Raw genomic sequence first — 24,262 nt, forward strand, 5'->3', positions numbered from 1 at the left:
AACAATTTGAGCATTGTTTTAACGGGTTTACTTACTAGAGGTAACAGGTTTTAGAAATGGGTCATTTTTTGAATAAAATGTTGCTTGGTGTACGTCTTAAGAATGGTTCGTTTTAATGCCGTTTTTTATACTATTGTCCTTTCTAGCAGCCATAATCTCACCGCGAGTATGGCTATGCTGTGCCTAAATGGTGTCCAATGTGTCGTTTAAATCAGCACTGACAACAGGTTTTAACAAAAATAATTCCAGCAGAGCGTGATGTGCTCATATAGGCCCCGCTTCCTTTATCATGGTAAATGTGGTTTACACTGCTGTCGCACATGAAGCCATCTGCCACTCTTTTCACTCTTTAACTTATAGGCTAGCTCCCTCTCAGTATTTGCCCACTAAGAAGTATCCGCTTACTGCTTGCTATGTGGTTTGCAATAATTACTGCAACTGACCCTGATACTGAAGCTTTCTTAGCCAGGCGTTGCACCTGGTTAAAGTTAAAACTAGGTAAATGTTTGTTTTATGGTGTTCTGACAGTTATAAAGTAAAGAGAAGAATTTGTATTGACTCATAAATAAGGATTGAGAGCGCAGCGATTTAAAATAATATTTGATGCAATGCAAAGTTGCTTTGTGCATAGTTCAGCAGTGAAAGAGCAGAGAAACCTTTTCAGGCTCTCACTCAGACTGTTTGGAGCCGTTTTATGTATGCAGCTGTTAAGCTTCCTTCAGCAGCTGCTTCATCAATGAAAGTAGCTTTACCGAGCAAATTTCGAGTGCTTCAAGAAACAATATTGCATAGCTATAGGACCTTGGCCAAGATTTGACGACGGTGACAGACGTGGACAGTTGCCGTTTTTACCAGCAGAGGCTAACACACCAGGACAAAATACTGCAGCTCATGCTGGGAAAGCAACGAAAACTTAAAGCGCGATGTCCCAGGCTGCACAAGAAAATAACCGATATTAGAAAAATAGATGTCAAAGTCTTGGCAAAGTCAATCCCTACAATACTTTTCCAATATAGGCAATGCCACTCTCTGGCACTTGCTATGATGGCCCTACCTCACCTTTGCAATCCCCATATTGGCAGTGCTACTCATTTACACTATCAATGGTGGCCCGTTCGTCCTCTGTTCCGCCCACATTGGCATTGACACTGCATTATACTTCATACAACGGCCCTGTTTGTCCACTGTTCTGCCCTTATAGTCAGTGTAATGCTAAAAACCTGGTCAAAATGCCCCTTCCTATCTGCTGCTACCCTATATTACCTATGCAATTATTGTAATGTGGCAGTGTAAGACCTTTGCCGCCGGTTCTTGGATGTCCTACATATTGTTACGTGGTGGCATGGCAAACGATGGAACACGGCGACACAACAGAAACAGAACGACGTGATGACATGATGATAAAATATGCTTTAATGGCCAGCGGGCCTAGCCTGAGCGTTCCGCCCTGCGCCACTGCCCGCTTCGTCATCTTCCTAGCATTACCCGCGGCCAGCGAGCGATCGTCCTGATTGATTGCTAGAAATTCAATGCATGACGTGACGATGAACACAGACACAGGATTGGGACATAAAACGTTGGACACCACAATGAATGCAAACATGGGAAGAATGCTTGCACCGGAGCATCAAGTCCAATCTTCAACGTTTGCCGAAGGCCAAGGATCATGGATACGCCGAACGGCTTGGGCGGGGGTGCTGTCTTCTCTCGAGTGGTCGTGAGGTCGCTTCGTTCATGGGGTCGGTAGGGTGGGTAGGGTCGGCTTTGGGCTCTTCCTGGTCGTCGTGTGTTGTGGTCAGGGCTGGGGACCAGGCTGGGGACAGCGGCTGGTCGGGTCTGAGCAAAAAGGGCTGGGGCAGAGCTGGGCGGCGATCTCCACGGGTTTTTGGCATATGGACCCGGCGTACGGTTGGCTTCAACGGTGTAAGGCGAGCGTGGGGATGAACCACAATCGTTGCAATATAACTGCGGAGTAATTTTGTAATAAATGCACAGTTACCCATGCACTTTTAGCGGAAACCAAAATATAGGCGGCTAGGCCTCTTACAACCTATTTCCTGTCCCGCCACGCCATTCGACGTAGTCGGAATCGACTTGTATGGTCCCCTACCTCTCTCCGATGGGGGTAACCATTGGGTTAAACAGCTGTCGACCACCTTACACGCTACGCTGAGACAGCACCTTTCTGAGACAGCAAATTTCTTTTTGCGATCAATTTTATTGCGTCATGGCGCTCCTCGGGTGCTCCTAAGTGACCGCGGGACTTCGACAGTAGTAGTTATTGATTTGACGCGTAATAATGGAAACGAAGAGAATTAGACGGAGTGTAAAACTGAGCCGTAGCATACTTATTCGGAGACCTCTCACGAATTAAGCAGTTAAAGAAAGGGGGCATAGCAGGCCCATAGGAAATTAATCCAATATGGCTAGACAAGCTGCTACTCTTTCTATTAGAAGAACCACATGCAGCATTTGCGGAATGCGCTTGCTTGATTTCTATCAATAAAGGCCTGCGTATTTCGTAAGGATTGGATGTCATTCTACTCAAGTGGTTTTACTGGTTGCGGGTACGAATGCCAAAAAATCAGCTAGCAGCCAGTCCAACGTAATATATTCTATAATATATTCCAGTCCAAAATAATATATCCTGAGCTGGCATCTTTGCATTAGAACAGCTGCACCACTACCGATAGCGTTTAGAAATGTATTGGCTGAGAAGCACTTACGCGCAGCTTTAGCCAACACCGGAGTGAAATTTATCATATCAATTTTTAAACTCATAGATTCAGCACGGTGATTTGACGATCATTATGGTTCTCTAACTAGATCGGGAATGACATGGGGATTGAAGCTATGTTATCATAACACGAAAGGGCTCCTAACTAATAGAGAAGTGCTCTTCAGAAACGCTCAGTAGTGTGAATATCAGATTATTGCCTGAAGGAAATGTGGCTAAGTATATCACGTTCAAGTGCGTACCTTATTTCTCATATGCGTAAGCTGACTTCAGAGCTGATGTAGTGTAATATAACAATATTAGATGTCGGGTAAGAGTTCTGATTGCCTGCAGTTCTGGACTACGTCTATTTAGGAGAAGAGGGCTGGAGACATACGACGATTGTGTTTGATTGGAAACTTCAACTCATGAATAATCGCATATTTGCTCGGTTGTTAATAATTTCCACCAAACTCAGATCTTCACATTTTACCGCTCATTTTCTGGACATTGACCTATAAATTAGCTGTTGTGTAACTACAGTTAAGCCTAATGATGTAGCGAGAGCTACAGCCCCTACCTACGTTCCTGTTCAGCTTATAGTAGAGCACGCAAGTTAGGTAACGGCTTAAAGAACATTTATCCCAATAGAGACGCTCCGATGATCAGTGAAGTAGTGAGCCTTGGTTTCCACGCGTTCAGTTGCATGGTTTCAATCTGCACACACTTCCGAATGGATTGCCTGTGCAGCGACGCTGACTCACTCACCCGAATGTCAAGGTCCACTTTGCTTACATGGTTAACCTCATCGTAACATTCCAAGTTCTCAGCAGTCAAAACGCACCCGTCTTGCTGCGTCACTCATACGTCGCTTTTCCAACCGCTCGACACGCTGTTCTTTATTTTCCTCGGTCCGTCGCCTGCTCTTGTTTTCAATCAGCCCTACAGCCACTGCTGTTTCGACCTAGGCAGCGGCACTCTGCGCCTTATCTCCTGTCATCCTTCTTCATCTCTTTCCCGGCATATGGAACACAGTGCCACGCTGATGATGACGATGATCTCATACAAAATGGCCCATACCCACTGTGGGGTATTGGCCAGAGTGCTTTTTAGGTTGTAAATATATATGAATAAGTACTGGAGCAAGCAGATAAATATGGTTGTTAAAATAGAACTTGTAAAAAATAAGAAGGAAAAGAAAAAGTAATAAAGTCATACCTATCATAGGAATCTGCCTGTTTAAATTATGTTATCATGAATAGAATCACAGACTGGTTTTAAGGCATATCCCTTGATGCTTGCCCCAAAGGAGAGGAGAACTGGAATGGTTAGTGGAAGGCCTAATCTCGAAAGGGGAGTCGCTTAGGCAATTTTGCGGAGAGATGCGAACCTCCGGCCGGAGAGGTAAAAATGATCTATGAATTCAATTTGTTTGCAAGACTCACACAAGTTAGTAGCGCGTAGCCCCGAACGACATCAATACATATTTTGTTTCTGTAATATACAGCGCAGGAAAGTTATAGACACTTCACATAGCCTTGAACTACACATGCGGCCACGCCAAGGCCATCTGAGGTGTTGGTAATCTGGCGCAGAAAGGAGAGGCTCGTGACTGAGGTGATGGAGACACTGGAAATTTTTGAAAAATCGTGCTAAAGTTAAGTAGAAAGTATTAGGCATGCACGGAACAAGAAGTCCACCAAGAGGGGATTTTGCTAGAAAAGTTTACTTTTCATTAGATGTAATACCACTTTGACCAGGAACCCAATGAAAATGCAAATCTGCGATGTGAGGAGGAATAAAAAAATGAAGTGAACGGCAAATTAAAGTGTCCCTCTAATTTTCGAGTGATGCCTGCACAGATACAGCGTCAGGGAGAAAAATAAACTTTGAAAAATTACTAGGAATTTTTGTCAAGGCCAACTCAAAGACCAGAAACTCAGCAGCGAAAATTAGCGTCGGCGTATAGTTGGGACCCGAAATGAATAACGCCAGTCAAGAGCATGGGAGTTTATTCCAATTGCTGCTTTTTCATTCTGTTGGGTGGCATCTGTAAAAATGGCTATATGGCTCGGAAAAGTGTCTAAATAATCCTATATAAGGGCATTTAATACATTGGCAGGCAAATGCTTAACATATCCTGGCAGGATGTCATCAAATGAGATTGTAGTATCAGGCCACGGGTGGTTAACGTGTACTAAAAAGGTTATTGATACGGAAAGTTTTGAAAACAGGGAATTAGTAAACACAACCTGATGAAGCTTATACCTAGGCCAAATATTATCAAATAAGTATAATGGGATCGAAGCAAATATGGGGTTACCCACTCCAGGGACAGGCTCCAAAGACCTTAAATATGTTCGCACAGTGAGAAGCTTTAACAGCGAATTTAGATTAGGTATCCGCGCTTCCAAGTATAGCAAAGCATTGTTCACTGATTTGGACAGACCTAACAAAGGCGCGCAGCAGGTCATTCCAAAACAAACAGGGATTCAAGCTTGTACCTTGGGCACTCAGAGACCAGAATGGAACCAAATGCACATATGGATCGTACGCAGGTCTTTAAAGCAAGAGCAGAATTCCCCGATGCATATTTCTTGTTGCTGATTTTTATCAACCGGCCTTTATGCACAAGACTTCTAATTTGGAGCCTCCAGTATAACTGTGGGTCGTATAATATACCCTAATATTCAATAGAATCTACCTGCGGGATTAGGACAAAATGATAAGAAAAAGAAATATTAACGGGGGTTGTCGGTGGGAATACTAGGATGGCAGATTTGTTGGTATTTAAAGTCAGCCTTAGGCTGTCCAGCAAGACTTCCAGGGCATTTAGATAAGCTAGCAACAAATGCAAGTTGTGAATGTTTGTGATGAAGCAAAAAAATTAATATCGCCTGCATACCCATAAACTTTGACGACCGGGTGAATAGGAATGTCACGCCTTAGTATATTGAACAATAACGGCAAGAGGACTGCTCCTTGTGGTACACCTCCTGAATGGGAGTAAGTGTTCGAATTTATTGCACCCTCTGTGCAAAAGAATAATCTACCCTTTAAAAATTTCCTAATCCACGCAAGTATGTATAACGAAGGATTTAGACCAGCTAGTTTAGGAAGGAAAATGCTGTATTCTACGCTCTCATACGCCTTGGCAATATCTAAAGTTGCTAGAGCTGAAACTTCTTTTTGTAATGACAACCCTGATACGACTCTCCAAGCCTGCGTGTGCGCTCCAAATCTAGCATCCCTGTCGGAATGCAATCTGAGCCTCGCTAAAGGCTTGAAAGGATAGAACATGATCCGTGAGACGAGATTAGAATCACCATTCTATAAGCTTAACTAAATTTGAAGTGATAGCGATCGGCTGAATATTGTCGAGATCAAAACCTTTCCATGGACTTTAAGCAATAAAATTATTTTCGATTTTTTCCAAAATTGTGGAATTCAAGATTTTTTCGTAGAGCAATTCACAATCTGCAATAGTTCCGAGCCAAAGCCTTTGAATAGTATTTTAAGCGTGGTAACTGATAGTCTGTCAACTCCAGGGGAAGCCGATTGCAGGCAATTAACTGCAGACATTATTTCAGATATAGTTACCTAAGTGAAGTTTGCACCAAACTGCAATCGGGTTGAAGATAGTGCGCGCTTGATAGCGCGCCGCAAGGCCTTGGACAATTCGTTCCAATTGATCAAATTCATCTTTGCAGACAAATAAGTGGACTGGGTGGTATGAAAGGAACGCAAAACTTTTGTGCATTCCATGTATCTACAACGAGATTTCCGGTTGACTGGGTTAGACAAAAAGGTATTCAGATACGCATTATATTCCTCTTTAGCCTTGGACATTGTTCTTTTAAACAAAGCTATAAAAAAAAACGTTATGGTCTAGGCACTTCCATGCGGGTTTCCTCAGACGATAGGCCTTTTCGCATGCTTCATTTCACCAGCTCGAAGGAGTCTTGTTTCTAATTGCAGCCTGAACAACAAGTTCCGTCTAACACTGATGACAATACTTTAGGATCGCGATTCGATTTATCAGAAGGAACAGAGGACCTGAAGGCTTCTCCGATTATACTCCAATACCATTTGTAGCTATTGTTACATCAGTAGCTAAATGAGAATTTACTCAAATAAGTATAGACATGACTATTATAACATTGTGCATCATTTCTTGACAACCAAGACTAAAGTAACTGCCCAATATAGTCTGTTTTGAAACCCCATATGACATGATGGGAATTGAAATGCTCAGCCAAAACAACATTTTAATTCTCAGCAAAGCTTCTCAACAATCTGTCCCATGGACACCAGTGGGAAAGTAGATGTTTGCAACTATGACCAGGACAGTCTGCGGGACAATTATCTCAACGGCAAGTATGTCAAAATCAGGATCAATAAATTCGTGAACCACTTAACGCAATCAACTAGATTTGTATAAATCAATGTTAACTAGTCGCCGCCCCTGCCGTGCGGGCGATCAGCCCTAAAAACACGACAATGTTTAACTGTGAAAGGACTATTAGGAGAGTGCCAAGTTTCTTGCAGTAAGGTAATATCAGGTATAATTTTAAGAATAAGGTGCTGCAGCTCGTCGAAAGATGATAAGATAGAGCGACAATTCTACTGGAGTGCAGAGATACCCGCCATGATTATTACTTTATAAATGAGGCAGCAACAGCATCTTTCAACACATCTGTTTCCTTTGTAATTCCTTGAGTACCTTCTTTAGATTTGACATGCGGGTGGTCTGATTTATTAGGGGAAGAGGAAGCACGACGCTTCTGAGATGGGCATGCCATCTCAACATCTGACTAACATGCCGTAGAAATAGGGAATGGGTCTGTCCGTTAACATCCAGAAGCTTGGACGCAGAAGAGGAGGCAGGTTGAACATTATTTATCGTTTTATTAAAATTAGAGCAGTTAGATGGGGCTAGAGTATCTAAGGACGACGACGCAGCCTGCGTGGAAATTACTAACTGCCAAGCATTGTTTAAAGTTATAATCAAGCGATCAGTTACCACAGCAACAGCCTTTTCTACTACAGCAACAACCGACTTTGCTAAACTACCTTCAACATAGGAAGATGAGGTGCGGACAAAATTCGTGTATGCCCTCTGCCTTTTTGCTACTTGGGCATAAGCATCTGCGCGAGAGCACCGGTCGCGTTGAATAATGTCTAGGACACTGTGCTCATCGGCCCTGTTTGGACAAATGGGATTGCCAGCTGTGTGACTGCTGTGGGGTTGTAATAGGGAGATAAATACGTTTTACCCGCTTAACCGCGGCTGACAGTCCAAACCGCCGACCCCACCCAGTGATCGTGTGCGCTACCGAGTGCACGCCGACCATTGCGGGCACTCTCTTTGCTCTTGAGAGCAAAGGAAGAACACATGCAGACAACAAACAGGCATTTATTGCTGCAATAATAACAACGCCAGCTAGCAATAAAACACACTAATGAATGCAGATCGTCTGACTCACCAGCAGGGCTACGGGCGAATGTTCGCCCACGCTACAGGGCAGGGGATAAACTCCGAGGCCGGACAATTCGGGCAAGCGGGATAAGTCCCACGAGGCTTCACCTCGCCGGTGACTGTGGAGTGCCGCGAGGAGACGTCCGCTCGCGTCCAGGTCCCGATGCCGAAGAGGAGCTGGCTTTCTCCGCGTCCGCGCTGACAAGCTCAGGGTTGGCGCTTGTGCTGCCGCGACGCTGGCGCCATCTCTCGATAGTTATATTGTTAACCATCAATGTTGGCTGTTAGAACTGATGCTTGGGCGAGTTGGTATGCGATTTTCTGTCCGTGTTGTCTTCCTTCCGTCCTTGTCCAAGTCGCGCTGTTCTTCAGAAAAAAATCAATGTTGGCGCCATTCCGCGATAGCTAGAGTAAGTACCGCGGGGGAAAGCCGACTTTAAAGGGGACGATGGGAGATCGTTCACCACACTGCATTGGAAAAGGCAGCAGTTAACACACTCAGAAGTGCAGTGATCTGAAGCATGATCACCGCTGCAAACGCAGCAGCGCTTTGCTGACTTCCAATCTTTGGCATTGCGTACAAAATGCCAGCCATTTTTACATTGTAATGATAGAGGATGCAAAATGTCAACATGGTATATAATTAGCCAAAATTTAATTTCAAATGGGCAGGAGGACCCTACAAATATGACAATAACTGACACCGTTGGTACGCCTGAGCCTCCAGCCTCTCTGATACAGTGGTACACTGACAGGATACCAACACCGGTCTCATGAAGGTCCTGAAGAATCACTTCTGGCGCAGCGGAGAAATCAACCCCCCCCGGATTATTTCCTTCACGCATGCAAAGCTGCTCTGAAACAGGCAATAAGGCAAATGAAGTACAATGCAATAAGTCAGCAACGCAGTCAAAGTCATCAGATTAGCTCAATAGACCTCTTTACCAAATGCTCGCCCCTCCGAAATCTGCAGATGTTGGCTGGTTGCAGCTTTAAGTTGCTTTTGAATTAGACGAGATGTTTGTAAACTAAATAAGCCATCTCCTACAGCAATAAGTGTCATAGGGATATGCTTGACACCATTGGCAGAAAAACATTTTTGAGGTATGTTATCTACCTCTGGCGAACCAGTTTACCGGGCTTGAGCTCGGGGAAGACAATGCCATTGTCGTAGCGCTAGCTAGGCATGAATATAAAAGGGAAAGCTGACAAAATCCCCCATTCGCGGAACGGCCTCATCAGTTGACAACCAGAAGACCTTCTTCGCTCCCGGATAACCTCAGAATAATTCCCATTCCAAAAAACGTTGCACCCGACACTAACACAGGCAGACGTTCCGCTCGCGTTTCCAACCATGTTCACCCGACCGATTCCACGATAATCTACACAGATGCATCACGAACTAACGTCGGAGCGGCTGCTTACTGAATTCAGAGCTGTAGCGATGTAGTGACGCATACCCTCGGTCCTTACATAGATCCTCCTCCTACAGCGACTCTCGAGACTCTACCAATAGTTACCAGTATTCAAGACCTCGCACAAGCACCCCTAACCCTTCAGGATATACCATATACACTGATTCAATACAAGCTATACGCGCCATTCACACGGGTCGCATTCCTGACGAACTACACGATGATCTACACAGAGCTCTTACCAAACTACGTCCCCACACTATAACACTGAGGTGGATTCCTGGTCACGCTGGAATCCCAGGCAATGAGGTAGTGCATCGCCTCGCCCGCGAACTTCAACACCGGGCGCCTGGGATTCCCTTGCCTTATCCACCAACGTGGGACACTACTCTTCACTACAAAAAAGAAATCAACGTTCACTACGACAACCTTAGAGAAACACTCCGTACACTTCCTCTTCCTGATAAATCTCTCACTACCACGCAAATCCGCATTCTTAGTCGCATACAACTAAATGCACTGCTTACTCCTGCCCGATCTTTTCTATACAGAATCATACATTCCCCTGCATGCCCAAATTGCCCAGAACACTATGCAAACTTGGAGCATTGCATCTTTTCATGCCCTGTCGTCCTCCAATCTCCTCACTTTCCACACCCTCCTCCCCCAACGTGGCGGGCTTGGTTAGCCTCTGACCAGCTGCAAGATCAGTTGGCCTTGGTGACCCTGGCCCAGGACATTCTTAACGCTTAATGCAATGCGTTAAATAAAGTTGTTTCCTCCTCCGCCTCCTCTCAAGACAGGCAGTGGACCAAACCGCAGTGTGTCAGGACACAGAAAATCGGTCGCAGAATACCACAAGGATCCTTCCACCGCCACTCCGACCAAGGTTCGCCTACAGCGGCTGACAGCGTAGCTTCCAAGCCTTCTTTTCCACAGCGCCAGGCGGTGGCGATGTGATGGCGATGATGGCGGCCTCAGTCAAAATGACACATACACACGGAGAGGGATTCATCATCATCATCATCATCATCATTATCATCAGCCTGATTATACCCACTGCAGGGCGAAGGCCTCTCCCATATTTCTCCACTTAACCCGGTTCTGAGCTAGCTGCATCCACTTGACCCCTGCGAACTTCTTAATCTCATCCGCCCACCTAACTTTCTGCCGCCCCCTGCTACGCTTTCCTTCCCTTGGAATCCAGTTTGTTACCCTCAGACTGGAGAGGGATTGGCCAAGGTATATTGTAGATACTAAATACATAGGGTCAAAGATTGCTGAAATTAGGCAAAGGTTTGTGTTTCATTATTATTTAGAAAAATAAAAAGAAACGAAAAACCAATCAAGTCTCACCTAGCATAGAAATCTGCCTCATGAAATTATATAATCATGAATAGAATCGCACGCTGCATTTTATGCATATCCCGAGAGGGGTGCCCCGAAGGATAGGAGAATTGGAATGGTTCGAGGAAGGCCTAATCTAGAAATGGTAGTGATTAAATAAAGTTTACGGAGAGATGCAAACCGCCTGACAGAAGAGAAAAACGAAAGTGATCGATGGATTCAATTTTTTTACAAGACTCTCAAAGGTTAGTAGCGGGTAGACCGGTACGACATAAAAACATATTGTAAAAGAAGGCTAGGTCGAGACGGCGAAGTTGTGACGGCAAGGACAGCGAAGCCTTGTCTAGCGTTTTAATCCGATCACGAACCCAGGCGCGCGCCGGCGCCGGCGCCGCGGGCCGATGATGATGGTATGTACAAATGAAAGAAGATCATGGCATGTACAAATGAAAGAAGGTCCACAGAAGGCTAACAGAATCTGCCCGGGGGGTCGGAAGCGGCCAGCCAGGCCGCTCCTTATTAACCGATATACCGCGGCGCACAAACGGTTTCAAGCGAGAAACATGAACAATTTCAGTTCCACGGGGGCGCCGATAGGCTGGGGGATCAACAGGCGTGACTTAGTAGTTAACTGGAGAAGTTTGGCTGATGATCTCGTAGGGACCAAGGTAGCGGTGGTCGAATTTGTCACTAAGGCCAGGGGTGCGCAGTGGTGTATAAAGCAGTACTTCGTCACTGGGACAATAAGAGACCACGCCATGCGTAGAATCGTAGCGACTCTTGCGGTCTTCTTGGCACGCTGCTGTGTTTAGGCGGGCAAGATGACGGCATCTGGCCACACGAGATAAGAACTGGGTAGGTACTGAAGTGGAGTAGTCGGGCGTAGAAAAGAAGGAAGCGTCGAGCATTGTAGTGGGAGGACGGCCATAAACGACGAAAAATGGAGAATAACCGGTAGTCCGCTGTACTGCGGTGTTATAGGCGAAAGTGACGAATGCTAGAATAGTGTCCCAATTTCGATGATCCGGTGTGATGTACATGGAGATCATATCCGATAAGATGCAGTGAAATCGCTCAGTCAGCCCGTTAGTCTGGGGATGGTAGCTTGAGGTTGTCTTATGAAGGGTGGATGACGCGTGAAGAACTTCGGCAACGACTGCCGATAAGACGGCCGCCCCGCGGTCACTTAGGAGCGCCATGACGCAATACAATTGATCGCAAAAAGAAATTTGCTATTTCTTGAGCAGAACCGGTCGGTACAGGTGCTGTCTCAGCGTAGCGTGTAAGGTGGTCGACAGCTGTTATAACCCAATGGTTACCCCCATCGGAGAGAGGTAGGGACCATATAAGTCGATGCCGACTACGTCGAATGGCGTGGCGGGACAGGGAATAGGTTGTAGAAGGCCAGCGGGCGAAGACGTCGGCCGTTTGTGACGTTGGCACAGAGGGCAGGATGCGACGTATTTGGCAACGCAGGAAGATAGGCCAGGCCAAAAGAATCGTTTTTTCACGCGGTCGTAGGTTTTGTCAACACCAAGGTGACCTGCAGTAGCGTCATCGTGGAGAGCCGCCAGTATACGTGGGCGAAGCGCACGCGGCGCGACTGGGATCCAGTGAGTTCCATCAGGGCAATATACGAAGCGGAGTAGGATGCCATCTTCGAGCTTAAAATTGCGAAGTTGTCGGCGAAGCCGAACATTGGGTGGGTCAGAAGCGCCAATAAGGCGGTCGATGATGGGTCGGCAGTAGGCATCGGCTAATTGCTCTGAGCGGAGAGCGTGTTTGTTGGCAGATTCGTCAAATGAAACTGTTGTGATATACGTCGGGGAAAGAGATGGTCGGCTAGGGAAAATGCATTGGGAAGAAAAACAGCAAGGCGATTCCGAGAGTGGACAGCGAGAAAGAGCGTCGGCGTCTTGGAGTTGGCGATCCGATTTATAATGACGTCGAAATTGTATTCTTGCAATTTTATTCTTGAAATTGTATTGAATGCAACGGCCAAGTCGGCCTGTCAAATGTTTGAGCGAAGACAACCAGCAAAGAGCATTGTGATCGGTCACAACTGTGAAATACCGACCATATAGGTAAGGTCGAAATGTTTGGACAGCCCAGACGACGGCAAAGCACTCCTGCTCGGAAATGGTGTAGTTTTTCTCAACTGGAGTCATAGTCCGACTGGCGGAGGCAATCACTTTCTCACGCGAAGTTGCATCGCGCTGCAGGAGTACAGCTCCAAGACCGAAACCACTGGCATCAGTGTGCAGGATGGTTGGAACGCTATCACTGAAGTTGCCAAGAACAGGGTCTGATGTGAGGGCGTGGTTCAGATTATTAAAAGCGGCTTCGCACTGTTCAGTCCACACGAAAGGGCTGCGTGTTTTAAGTGGTTCATGAAGTGGAGCAGCAATACTTGCAAAATGTCTTATAAAACGCCGGAAATAGGACGCCAGGCCGAGAAAACTGCGCAATTCTGTAATCCGAGGTGGACGAGCAAAGTTCAAGACCGCGATGATTTTTTCAGGGTCTGGACGAATGCCGTCATGGCTGACTAGATGTCCCAATATTTTAATTTCCTTCTGTGCAAAGTGGCACTTATTGGTGTTGAGCTGAAGGCCCGCTGAAGCGAGACACGTGAGGACCTCATTCAGGCGCGTGAGATGGTCGTTAAAAGTTGACGAAAAGATGACAATGTCATCCAAGTAACATAAACAGGTTCTCCATTTTAGGCCAAGAAGCACAGTATCGATCACTCTTTCAAATGTCGCTGGTGCATTACAAAGTCCGAAAGGCATATCATTAAATTCGTAAAGGCCATCGGGAGTTGAGAAAGCGATTTTTTCTTTATCGTCCTCGTGCATAGGTATTTGCCAATAACCTGAGCGGAGGTCCAAAGTCGAGAAATATTCGGCGCCTTGGAGAGAGTCAAGGGCTTCATCAATTCATGGCATTGGGTATACATCTTTACGGGTAATTTTGTTGAGTGCCCGGTAATCAACACAAAAGCGTACCGAGCTGTCCTTTTATTTAACTAACACTACTGGGGAGGACCACGGGCTTGTCGAGGGACGAATAATATTGCGATGGAGCATTTCATTTACATTTTCTTCTATTTTCGTTCAGAGAGGGAAACCCGATAAGGCCGTCGGCGAACGATAGAGTTGTCTTCAGTAATGATGCGATGATGCGCAACACTAGTCCGTCCCAGTAGTGGGGAAGTGGCATCAAAAATGGCTTGGTGGTGTCGAAGCAATGTCAGCAGATCTTGTCGGGTTTGGTGTGAGGTTAGGATTAATAGTCGTTATGAGAACAGAAAGAGAGACGTCTGGCGAAACACGGCGCTGAGGCAGAGGGGCGGTGAGCACCATCAAGTACAAAGTTTGAACATTCACCATGCAGGGGAGAGAAGTTCCTTTTGGGAGCACGAGGGATTCATGTGAAGTGTTAGTGGCCGCTACTGTCGCTGAGCCGTTGCAGAACCTCACAAGACTATACGGGAAGGCGATACCGCGTGCAAGATGACGATAAGATAATGCGATGAGTACGTCCCCGTCAGTGATGTGGTCAGAAACAACGGTAAGCAGTTTTTCGCACTGAGGAGGCAAAACAGTATCAGCGGCGGCAACGAGGGGATGATGCCGTTCAGAAACTTCAGGTGAAAAATCGCTGTCTGTCATATGGATAACACGGTCGCCACAAGAAATTAACGCCGAAGCGGTTGACAAAACATCCCATCCTAAAATCATCAGATGCGCACATGGTGAGAGCACAGCAAACTGCACATGATGGCGGACGCCGTCAATAACAATTCGTACGGTGCACTTTGCTAAAGGGCGCAAAGGGACGTCATTGGCTCCACGGAGTTCAGGCCCATCATATGGTGTCGTCCCTTTTCGCAAACGGTAGCACAAATCAACGTGAATGGCAGAAATTGCAGCTCCTGTATCAATCAATGCTTCGACAGGTAATCCTTCAGCGAAAACAGAAACCACATTATACGGGCGATCTGGAAGACTTTTGGTAAGTTCGCGGAGTGCAGTTTGACCTCCGGAAACTGCAATGCTTAGTTTTCCGGATGGCGGACAGGGATAGTTGTTGCGGGTCGGAGAGGGGAAACTGAGCGGCGGTATGGGGATAGGGACCGACGTCGGGATGCATGGGTTCCACGAGGCTCAGACGAGAATTCTGGAGGTGGGGATGATCTTCGACGTGGGCTTGGAATAAACCAGCGTTGATAATATGACGTTGGAGGGATGTCAATTTCAAAGGTATCGTAACCAGGACGCTCGTTCTAGAGGCGGGGACGACAGACGAGGTATATATGTCCTCTAATGCCACAGGAATAGTAAATTGGTCGGGAGGGGCGCCAAGGTGCGTAATAGGGTGGTGCAGGTTGAGCCGTCGCTATTGCATTGACGCGATTGTAGGTTGGTGCCGGTCGAGGTGGGGTAACTAAAGGAGGGGGGATGCTGCGACGTGCGCGTAAGTCGGTACTGAGCGGGGTGCCGGAGGTCACCCCGCTCAGTACCGCTCAGTCATAGCGTCGGTGATTGTTGCCAGCTCTTCTTTGATGATGCTACGGAGACCGGCGTCATTAGATGTTGCGGAAGAGTAATCGCACCCGTGTCGACAGACAGGCTTGAGGGCCTGGAGCTCCTCGCGGATGATGGCTCGAATAAGTGCCCGCAGGTCGGGTCAGCATAGGTCGGGCCAGTAGCGTTGGCGGGCTGCAATCAGGAGGACGGCGGCTGGTCGATGCGTTGGCAGGTAGTAATAATGGAATCAATAGTTGAAGGATTCTGAGCAACTAGGATGTTATACGCCGTAGAATTGATTCCTTTCAAAACGTGGTGTACTCGTTCACGTTCCGCCATGGTGGGACTAAAACGCCGACAGAGTGCAAGTATGGCCTCTATGTAAGACGTATATGACTCATCAGGACCTTGAAGTCGTGAAGCGAGCTTGGTCTTCGCGATCTCAGTTAGATCTTCCGGGTCGGCGAAGTACTGTCGGAACTGCTGTTTGAAGGTGGTCCAGTTAGTTGTGTGGGGCTCGCGGTTTATGTACCAAGTCCTGGCGACCTCAATAAAGTAGAAAGAGATGTTGAGAAATTTCAGAGGGTCCCACCGGTTGTAGGCACTGCAGCGTTCATAGGTGTCAAGCCAGTCATCGACGTCTTCATTGGGACGACCAGCGAACAGCGGCGGTTCGCGCGGTCGTGTGGGCACAGTCGGAGGGGGTGGTGCAGCCGAGGTAGAGGGTCCGGCTTGTTCGTGGGTACTGTCGGTAGACATAGCGATGGTGGCAGTTGCCAAACGGCGACCGGAACGTAGCTCCAGCGAGAGGCAGGGCCAAGGCAGCAAGGGAATCAAATTTCACCTCCATCATTTGTAAAAGAAGGCTAGGTCGAGACGGCGAGGTCGTGACGGCAAGGACAGCGAAGCCTTATCTAGCGTTTTAATCCGATGACGAACCCAGGCGCGCGCCGGCGCCGCGGGCCGATGATGATGGTATGTTCAAATGAAAGAAGAAGATCATGGCATGTACAAATGAAAGAAGGTCCACAGAAGGCTCACAATATTTATGTCTGTAATCTGCAGCCCAAGAGAGTCATAGGCACCTCTCAGTGTAGCTACTTGAAAAAACTTGAAAACTCTGTTCAAGCGTTTTACTTGACCGTTTGCTAGGGGGTAGTATACGGACGAATGCCACAAGCGGATGCCGCGATCCTGCAGAAGAGCTTGGAATTTTCGAGATGAAAACTGGCCCATTCTCGCTTAACAATGTCTTATGGGTAACCTTCACGTGCGAACATTGACACCAAGAAGCTTGTGACTGTGCGTGCTGGGGCTTGGTTGCAAAAATATACCTAAGGCCACTTACAAATGTAGTCGACCATCGTGTTTGCTAATCGGCAATCGTGTGGCGCTCTCTCAAATGGGCCAACAATACCCATTCCCAGCTTTAGCCGCGGTTCTTTTGGTAAGGGGACCACGTTCAATGATGCAGCCATAACCTTTCTGCTTTTGTCCGCTGCCTGACATATACTAGATGTTTGAATAGCTAGCTAGACTTGCCTGTCCATGGCTGGCCGCCGAAGGTTTTCTCGCAGACGTGCTTTCGTTCGTACAATTCCAGGGTGAGCCTCATGAGCAGCGGTAGTTATCAGTGGTGTAAGTGATGCGGGAATCATAGGCCGGTTGCCACGCAAAATTAAATTGTCCTTCACTGAACGTTCATCGCTAAATTTAAATAAATGTTAAAGCTCACTCGGCAGAGATTTGTGCGCAGGCCACGACGATTTCATGTAGGCCTTCATTTGTTACAGTGTGCCGTCTTCCGACTGGGCCTGTTCAAACTATTCGCTGGTAATGCAAGAAGATACAAGGGCAACTAATACAGTTCCATCTGGTAAAGTCACTTTTTCCTGAAGAGATGACGCAGATCACGAGAACCCGCATCTGCTACTCGGATTTACGAACTCTTCCGGTACTTTGCTGTATAGTTGTACTGCAGTAGCGGCTCCGCCCAGCGGGCTATCCGCAAAGGACGCCTTCCTGGCCCTTGAGTAAGCAATGTGACCAAGGCTTCGTGGTCAGTAAGCAACGTAAAAGAGCGTCCCCACAAATAAACATGCCACCTCTCGCACGCCCACACACACGCTCAAGTGCTTTGCGTTCTCCTACTAAATATCGCATCTCTGCGGGTCAAAGCGCTCGAGAAGCTATGTGACAGTGTGCAGTTCCTCTCCATCCACTTGCTGGAGGACCGCTCCAAGCCCAGAGTCAGAAGTGTCAGTGGAAACAACAACGGGAAGGGATGCATCGAACATTGGCAGGACTGTGCTGGACGCAAGTCTTCTTTGTTCTTTCGAAAACTGGAGTCTACCTTGTCAGACCAAATAAATGGTTGCCCTTTTAGAAGAACATGCATCGGTTCAACCATAATGACAAAATTGAGAACTGGAGTAGTATTCGATAAGTCCAAGGAACGATCAAAGACTGGCTGCATCGGTGGGTGCCGGCGTATCCTCGATGGAAACAACTATTTCCTCCAGGGGAACAATACCACTTGCTGTGATCCTGTGACCCAAAAATGAAAGTTCCTGCGTATAGAAGATACATTTCCTGTTCAACTTGAATCCTGCCTCTTTAATGCGATTAATTACTGCTATGTGCTTCTGCCGGCTCCGCCCGAAGTCGGTATTACCATCTATATAGAAAAGCACACCCTTACACCCCTGCGGAATTTTGGGACATCATACTCTGAAATGCAGAGGGCGCGAAAGCCTGCCCGAAACACGCTCGTTTAAAACGAAAGAGGCCTTCGTGAGTTATAAATGCGGTCAAATCGCGACTCGCAGGGTAAAGCATGACCAGGTGGTAAGAGGATGTGAGGTCTAGCTTAAAACAATTGGTTGCCTCCACTAGACTATGCAATAGTTCTGTATAAGTAAGGGGAAAGCTATCTGATACGACAGCTTTGTTTGCTTGCCGAAGGTCTACACAGAGGCGAATACCTCCCTCTTTCTTTTTAACGACCACAATGGGTGATATCCATTCAGATGTCTCCACCCTTTCTATCACGTTCACATTTTCCGACCAATGGAGCTCTTCCGAGACCAATGGTCGAAGTGAGAGCGGGAGGCGCTGAAGTTTTGATTCGAATGGCTGCGCTATGGACCGCGTTTTGGCATTGTGCACGAAACTTTTTGTAAGCCAAGGCCTGGATCGAAAAGCGATCCAAGCTCTTCAACTAATTCGTTTTGGTGGTTATTGTTCTGCAGGGCTTTCGCCGGGTCAGAGCGCTGTTACCTTCGAGAATTAGACGTTAGCGTCGTTTCAAGGCATTGAAGAGATGACCCATCAATCTGTAGACCAAGCGCTTGGATAGCATCGATACCCAAGAGTGAGGTGCCCTGTTCTACAACATAGGAAAGAAGGCTCGTTGTAGCAGCTTTGTACGTAACGTCAGCGAAGAAACAGCCAAGAGTCGGAATTGGGTGTTTTCAATAGTCTAGCAACCGAACTGTTGGGGCAAAAAGTACGTGGTGTTCAAAATGCTGCTTGAAAAGTTCTTGTGTAAAATTGGAAACAGATGACCCAGAATCTACAAGGAAAGTTATGTCTGTACGACCAATCGAAACTGTGACGTCAACTGCGGAGCGAGCGGCCATCGTCACAGCCACAATGCGCACAACTTCCTCGCTAAAAGAATTTTGGCTCTCTACCTCACGAACCGCAGCAAAGCCTCGTTTCTTGCAAACAGAGCGAAATTGACCCACGACACCGCAATGGTGACAACGCTTGCTTTTGGCTGGACAGCAAAATGATGCCGCATTGTGCTGAGATGAGTGGCAGTGATAACAATGCGATTGGCGACTCTGCTTCAGCTTCGAGCTCTCGTCGGAATATGGTGTGCGCGTAGGCGTATTTCCACGAGCATTTATACGTCCAACATCTTCAGGAGGAAATTCTTGCAGATCATTGTACGCCTACTCAAACTGCCTTGCCAAGGGTACCGCTCTAGCGAACGAGAGAGATGATCCTTCAAGAAAAAGACGTTCGCGCAAGCTCCGAGACGAAATATCCGCAACGAACTGGTCACGCAGCGAATCTCCCTCAACAGGAAACGAGCATGTACCAGAAAGCTCCCGTAATGCAGTGATGTACTCATTCATTGATTCACCAACTTGTTGGACGCGCCTACTAAAGCGATGCCCTTCGGCAACAAAATTGCTTGTTGCCGAAAAACGAGCATGCAGAGCGGGTAATGCGATAACATACGACGATACTCAGGCCTTGCGTCGCATGTGCCCGTTGCTTTATCAGTAGCAATTTGCTCACCGAGCTTGGCGTTGTCCAGATGGAAAGGTGTGAAATATGCGCTGACCGTCTACGCCCAGACTGTGAAGAAGTAGTGCCTTGCGACAATCCGGCGTGCAGTCGGAGCACCCGAAGCAAGCAGGTAGTTTTCAAGATGCGGAACCATTGCGGCCACGCAACAGCAGGTAAGCCAGGCGCGGACAGGAACCGGGGTGGCGGCGCGAGTCCCGATACACTCATGGCACCGGGGAGCATGCGGCGAAAGTCACGACCCCCGAAATCGTCCACTCCTCGTCGCCTATGTTGTAGCGGCGCGTGCCGCAGGTGTACACGGACTGCCACGCAACGAAGAAATACCCTTTATTTCAACATGCAGTCACTTATATACACAGAGCGACACTGGTGCCTCTGGCTGCCGGTGATCACAAACTCGAACCGAAACCAAATATACTCCCCCATACCGTCGTGACAGTCACTGCTAACCGCACCTATCTTCCCGTACTGAACTTCAGCCGTTCGACTCAAGTTTTACCCCATGGTATCGCACTCGCTGATCTGTTTCCTTTGGCGGACTGCGAAGTTGCGGCTCTAACCCCTCAGTATCTGTCGGAGCAGCATATATTGGCTTCTCATTCGAACCGCTTTTCAGGCATGATAGCCGCGGATCTGCCAGATGACCAAGCCAAAGCTCTCTCCGACCTTTTGCTGTCGTACCGCGATATATTTGATTTCGGTGACCGACCATTGGGCCAAACATCCGCTGTGACCCATCGAATCAATACGGGTGACGCCCACCCCATCCACAGACGGCCTCATCGTGTTTCCCTTACTGAGCGGCATGTTATACAGAAAAAAGTGGACAAGATGCTGGCGCAAAATATTATTGAGCCTTCCTGCAGTCCCTGGGCGTCTCCTGTCGTATTGGTCAAAAAGAAAGACAAAAGTTGGAGATTTTGTGTCGACTATCGCCACCTTAATCAAATAACAAATAAGGATGTTTACCCTCTTCCGCGAATTGATGACGCGCTTGACTGCTTGCATAGTGCCAGCTATTTTTCTGCTATCGCCATGCGTTCAGGCTACTGGCAAATTGCTGTCGACGAACGAGATCGCGAGAAAACAGCATTTGTCACCCCCGACGGACTCTATCAAGGCAAGGTGATGCCATTTGGACTCTGTAACGCTCCTGCAACATTTGAGCGCATGATGGACTCACTCCTCCGTGGCTTTAATTGGACACGTTTATGCTACCTGGATGACGTCGTCGTTTTCTCTTCCACGTTCGCAACCCACCTTGATCGCCTTTCTACGGTCCTGGACGTTTTCCGCCGCGCCGGACTTCAATTCAACGCCAAAAAATGCAGCTTCGGCCGGCGCCAAATCAATGTCTTGGTCATTTGGTTGACGCAAATGGTATGCAGCCCGACCCTAACAAAGTTCGAGCCGTGCGCGACTTCCCTACCCCACGTATCTCAAGTGACGTGCGAAGCTTCCTTGGCCTTTGTTCTTACTTCCGCCGCTTCATTCGGAACTTCGCAGACATCGCTCGCCCACTTACCTCTCTTCTGCAAAAAAACGTACCTTTCACATAGGGTTCTGACCAAGCCTATGCCTTCACGACACTTATTGCCGCCCTCACCACCCCACCTGTTCTGGCGCACTTCGATCCTTCTGCACCTACCGAACTGCGCACCGACGCTAGGGGACATGGTATTGGTGTTATCCTTGCCCAGTCCCAGCATGGTTACTCCCGCGTCATTGCTTATGCTAGCCGCCTGCTTCCGTCCTCTGAGCGCAATTATTCAATCACAGAGCGGGAATGCCTTGCACTTGTTTGGGCGCTGACCAAATTCCGCCCCTATTTGTTTGGGCGGTCCTTCTGTGTAGTGACTGATCATCATGCTTTGTGTTGGCTGTTCTCACTTAAGGACCCCATTGGCCGCTTAGGTCGCTGGGCCTTACGAATACAAGAGTATTAATTTACTGTGGTGTACAAGTCCGGCCACTTACACCAAGACGCTGACTGCTTGTCCCGCCATCCCGTAGATCCTCCTGATTTGTCCGACCATACTGCTGACGACTATGTTTTGTCCATCTCGGACTTTATCAATATCGGCTCCGAACAGCGTCGTGATCCTGTCCTGCAACCAATTATTGACCAGCTGCGCAACATCCCCGATTCTTCCGCCAGCATGTTTGTACTCCATAACGAGATATTATACAGACGCAATATGCGTCCAGATGGCGCGGATCTTTTACTGATCGTTCCGGCTCATCTGCGCTCTAGTGTCCTCGCCCAACTTCACGACGTTCCTACAGCAGGACACTTGGGAGTCACACGCACTTATGACAGTGTGCGACGCAGATTTTTCTGGCCTGGTCTCTACCGTTCTGTCCGTCGCTACGTCGCCGCTTGTGAGCTGTGTCAGCGCCGTAAGATACCCTCGCTTCAACCTAGTGGGCCCTTGCAACCAATTACAGTGCCGACAGAGCCGTTTTCTCGTGTGGGCCTCGATCGTTTTGGGTCTTTTCCGACATCGACTTTTGGAAACAAGTGGATTGCTGTGGCGATTGATTATACCACCCGATATGCTGTAACCAGGGCTATCTCTACCAGCTGCGCCTCCGACGTTGCCGACTTTCTTCTGCATGATGTCATCTTGATTCATGGCGCTCCACGTCAACTTCTCACAGATCGTGGCCGCTGTTTCCTCTCTCAAGTGGTTCACGACCTTCTCCGCTCATGCGCTACTCGTCACCAGTTCACCACGGCCTACCATCCCCAAACGAATGGTCTTACTGAGCGCCTCAATCGCACTCTGACCAACATGCTGTCTATGTATGTGTCCGATCACGATCGTGACTGGGATGTCTCTTTACCTTTCGTCACGTTCGCCTATAACTTCTCACGCCATGACACCGCCGGATACTCTCCCTTTTACCTACTCTTCAGCCGTGACCCTTTACTCCCATTCGACACCTTGCTGCCTCTTGACGACTCTTCCTGCAGCTACGCTTAGATGCCATCGCCTGCACTGATGCTGCCGGCCACATAGCTCGAGAGCATCTTGGAGCGTCTCAGCGCTCTCAAAGACGTCGTTACGACCTTCATAACCGAGACGTTCACTACCCTCCTTGTTCCCTCGTACTTCTTTGACACCCGGCTCGCCCTGTCGGTATGTGTGAAAAACTTTTGCCTCGTTACGTGGGCCCCTACTCCGTCTTGCGGCAAGTCACCGATGTGTCCTATGAGATCGCCCCTTTACAGCCCAAGAATCCTTCCACAGCCCCTCATCCAGAACTCGTGCATGTCGCCCGTCTAAAACCATATCATTCGAGTTCTCCTGTGTAGGACGCACCGGGACGGTGCTTCTTCGGCGCGGGGAAAACTGTTACGGAGCACAGTATATTGAGACGACGACGACGTGCTGATGTGAAGTAGTGAAGAAGACGACGCTCAAGCCTAGCTAGAGAGAGAGAGGAGACTTTCAATGAGCATATAATCAGTAAATATTCGCAGGAGCTGGGTGGTCGGTGCCCCTAGTCCAGGGCTCCGCTGGCAGCAGCTGACTTGCGGACTAGCTGGATAATCCAGGCTTGCTGGTCCAGGTTGTCGCTGGTCAGGGCCGCCTCCCACTGCTCGTGTGTCGGGCATGGCACTATTAACGTTGGGTCAGGTTTGTCCTGGCATTCCCAAGAGATGTGAAAGAGTGTGGGGCTTGCACCGCACCAAGGACAGTAACTCGTGTATTTTGTTGGGCTTATCTTATTTAAAATTTGAAGATTAGGGAATGTGTTTGTATTTTTCTCCAGTCTATAGCGTCCGAGGAAGGAAGGTGTTTGTGTGGTGGTGAGAAAATTCTTCTTTCTAACCGTAGGTGTTCCAGCCTGTCGCCGTAGGGTCCTAGGAGAGGGGTGAGGTAGGGATGGGGACCCGCCCGTTTTGTGAGAGCTCGGGCTAGATCAGTCGCTACCTCATTTCCTGTGCATTGTTGCGCTTACGTAGGAACTGGGACACAATCGGAGACGACACAGAACAGATGTGCGCAAACTATCAACTGCAGGTTTATTTCTGAGTGCATGTATGTATAGGCATTGTCAAAACAAAAAACAAAATTAAAACATAAAACAAAAATTCCGTGATCACATCGTCAAGGCAACATATCTTTTAACGTTCTGTCCAGCATTAAAGAACATGCCTTATCCTTCTGACTTGGCTGCTTGTTATTATATTTCCAAAAATTCTTTTTCTTGATTAGAAAGCTTGATAGAAGGCACGCTTACACATGGCCCTTCTTTTCCTGATTGTATGCAGTATGCTTCCCACAGTTCTCTGATTAGTTTCTCCCTTGAACTGAGCAGTATTGCTGTCTGCCGAAAGTTAGGTGTGCATTCTTTTTGGCATCTGGCGCAGTGAGCTGCCAGATTTCCCGGTGAGTTGACAAGACCGCAGTTGCGCCTATGTTATCTGAGCCTCTCATTG

General features: G+C 47.8%; 1 protein-coding gene across 2 annotated transcripts in view; it reads right to left on the reverse strand.

Annotated features, from left to right (window-relative positions):
- Positions 1 to 24,262, reverse strand: part of LOC146193286 (phospholipase A1-like) — a 230,302-nt gene that overhangs the window by 62,599 nt on the left and 143,441 nt on the right. The gene's annotated exons all lie outside the window — the stretch shown is intronic.

This window comes from Amblyomma maculatum, chromosome 4, assembly GCF_055883805.1.
Source record: "Amblyomma maculatum isolate TAMU_Amacu chromosome 4, ASM5588380v1, whole genome shotgun sequence".
NCBI classification, from domain to species: Eukaryota; Metazoa; Arthropoda; class Arachnida; order Ixodida; family Ixodidae; genus Amblyomma; species Amblyomma maculatum.